We start from the raw sequence: 3,691 nt of genomic DNA on the forward strand, positions 1-3,691 counted from the left end.
CCTAATAGTCACATAAGCACGCTATCATATAAGCACATACTGTCTATACTAAAGCTTCTAACAAGCGAGACAAACTCATTGTGGTACTAACCACTTCCCACGTACCCAAAATATTCAAACCCGGTACGCTCTGATACCAAGTTGTAAGGCCCCAAAAATAATATAATAAATACAACCCAAACACATATTAATAATAGCATGAATAAGTAAATAGTCATTTCATTATATGAAGTTAATAATACAAAAGGGTTTAACAGAATTAAATGCCCTATTGGCTTACATCTTTCCAAGCCTTGACTTGGTTACACAAAAGGAGACTAGCTTATACACATTTAGCACTAGGCTTTACAAAAATATACAATTCAAATAAAGAAGCTCTTGCTCCCAAAATGTCCCTCCAAACTATTGCCTTGGCTGAGGTAAGTCACAAACACCTGAAAATGTTATCCCAAATAGGGTGAGCCACAGCTCAATAGAAATCATTTAGCACAATATATGAAACTTAGCAAAAGTGTAAGTGCACTATGCATACACAACGTCAGTGATCAAGACATTCACAATTATACAGTCAAAAAGTACCAATTTCCATTCATTTTATTACATGGACTAGTTTTGTTATCTTTTTAATAATCTAAAGAAAAGTTTGAAGTGTCCATGCATTGTTGATGTGATTTTAGAACTAATAAGTTGAAAACGAATATTTCGTCCGCGGGCTAGGCACCCATGTATAATTTCAGGACTTTTACCCAGGACACTCCGGCTAACTTAATTATAATGGAGTCCATCCCTTTTCTCCTCCCAAACAATCATTCACACATATGCAATGTATTTAAACACAACATCAAACAATGGAGCACATCCCCTTTCCACTCCCACGCAATTATACATGTACAATGTACATAAGCATAGTCATATTCAATGACACACAATAAGAGATTAGTTTCAATGTGCCTAATCCACATGTCATTTCTACAACAATCAAACACTTATTGGTAGTGAGGTCATCTTGAAACAGGAGTGTCGGGGCTGTGACATAGAGGTTGCGGTCGTCGACTCCCATTTGCATTTGTATTGCTTGCTATGTCTAGTTTTGATGTCATCTTGGGTATGGACTGGTTATTGTCATACCAGGCTGTTATAAATTGTTACCGTCAGAGGGTTATTGTATGTACCTCAAGCGGCGACTACTTTTATTTCTTAGGGGACCAGGTGGATAGAGTTTTGTCACCGGTTTGTGATCTGCGTGGGCAGAGTGAGCTTAGTTGTCTGCTTACTAGCTTATTAAGTAGTGAGTGTGATGAAGGCTGGGTTGAGTTGCCAAAGGTAGTTTGTGAATACCCGGATGTCTTTCCCAAAGATCTTGTTAGTTTACCACCTCGCCGAGAGATAAAGTTCTCTATTGATTTAGTGCCTGGCACGGCACCGATCTCCATGGCATCGTATCGGTTTGCCTGCCGAGTTGAGCGAGTTGAAGGTTCAACTTCAGGAATTGTTAGATAAATGTTTTATTCACCCTAGTACTTCACCTTGGGGAACGTCGTCCCTCTTTGCTAAAAAGAAAGATGGAGCCTTGCGACTTTGCATTGATTACCGAAAGTTGAACCGAATTATCGTTAAGAACAAATACCGAATGCCTCATATAGATGATCTGTTTCATTAGTTGAAGGGATCTTGTTGTTTCTCTAAGATAGATCTGAGATTGGGTTACCATCAATTGAGGGTAAGGGAGAAGGATATCCCAAAGACGGCATTTCGTACGCGGTATGGCCATTATGAGTTTCTAGTGATGCCTTTTGGGCTAACCAATGCTCTAGCTGTATTTTTGGATTTAATGAATCGAATCTTCCGTGAGTTCCTAGATCGATTTTTGGGTGTCTTTGTGGACGACATCTCGATTTACTCACCCTCTGAGGAGGAGCACGAGGAACACTTGCGGGTAGTGCTTGAATTGCTTAGAGCCCCATAAGTTGTATGCTAAGTTCGGGAAGTGTGAATTTTGGTTGAGGGAAGTTAAGTTCTTAGGCCATGTGGTATCGGGGAAAGGGGTGATGGTAGATTCATCCAAGATAGAGGCAGTGCAAGATTGGGCACAACCTAAGAACGCTTTCAAGATCCGTAGTTTCTTGGAGTTGGCCGAGTATTGTCAGAGATTTGTGAAGGATTTCTCCCAACTAATCTCACCTTTGACTAGACTGATGAGAAAGGGAGTTAAGTTTGTGTGGAACGAAACTTGTGAGAAGTCATTCAAAGAGTTTAATGTTAGACTCACCACAGCTCTAGTTTTGATTATCACGGAGAGGGGTTTAGGCTATTTTGTATATTGTGATGTCTTACGAGAAGGTTTGGGTTGCGTTTTGATGCAAGAAGGGAAGGTAGTAGCCTATGGCTCGCGGCAATTGAAAACACACGAGAGGAACTACCCTACTCATGATCTAAAGTTAGCGGAGGTGATTTTTGCCTTGAAGATTTGGAGGCATTATCTGTGTGGTGAAAGATTTGAAGTGTTTTTCGATCACAAGAGTCTGAAGTATTTATTTACTCAGAAAGTTTTGAATTTGAAGCAGAGGAGATGGATGGAGTTCATAGAGGACTATGACTTCAAGTTGCACTATCATCCTAGGAAGGCCAATGTAGTGGCCGATGCTTTCAGTAGGAAGTCTATTAGTAGTGTGGCCTGTATCGCCATTCGAGAATGGGAGATGTTGGGTACTCTTGGTGAGTTTGACTTGCACCTTGGCGAGTCCGTTGAATCTACGGCCTTGTTTTCTGTAGCTGTGCAACCTACACTTGTGAACCAAGTATTAGAAGCGTAGAAGAATGACCATGAAGAAAAAACCCTCCGGGAGAAGATCTCCAGTGGAAAAGTAGACCGGGGCTTAAATGTGTATCCAGACTTGAGTGTTAGATACGGTGACCGTTTGTTTGTGCCGGAATCTTGTCGAGAGGAGGTACTCCAAGAGTTTCACCATTCACGCCTTACGATGCATCCGGGAGGCACAAAGATGTATCACGACCTTAGTTGCCAGTTTTGGTGGAGAGGTATAAAGCAAACGTGGCAGTGTTTGTATCGAAGTGCCTTACTTGTTAGCAAGTGAAGGCTAAGCATCAAAGGCCAGTGAGTTTGTTGCAACCCTTGCCTATAGCCGAGTGGAAATGGGAGCACGTCACGATGGATTTTGTTGTGGGCCTTCTGAGGACTCAACGGGGTGGCGATGCCATTTGGGTGGTAGTTGACAGGTTGACCAAGTCGATGCATTTTATAGCTATACGTGTAAATGATTCAGTAGACTATCTTGCCAACATTTATACTAGGGACATAGTGAGATTACACGGGGTCCCTGTGATGATATTTTCGGATAGAGATTCGCGTTTTACAGCTCGACTGTGGCAGAGCTTGCAGGGTGCCTTGGGCACTAGATTGACTTTTAGTACTGCGTACCATCCTCAGACTGACGGACAGTTCGAGCGTACTATTCAAATCCTTGAGGATATGATTCGAAGTTGTGTGCTCGACTTCAAGGGTTCGTAGGAGAGGCACCTACCCTTAATGGATTTTGCCTATAATAACAACTTTCAATTGAGTATTGGTATGGCACCGTTTGAGGCCTTGTATGGCCGACCGTGTAGATCTCTAGTGTGTTGGGCTGATGTGGGAGATGCACCTTTGTTGGGCTCAGAGTTAGTTTCGGAA

The sequence above is a fragment of the Camellia sinensis genome, chromosome 3, assembly GCF_055761805.1.
Source record: "Camellia sinensis isolate YWXY chromosome 3, ASM5576180v1, whole genome shotgun sequence".
NCBI classification, from domain to species: domain Eukaryota; kingdom Viridiplantae; phylum Streptophyta; class Magnoliopsida; order Ericales; family Theaceae; genus Camellia; species Camellia sinensis.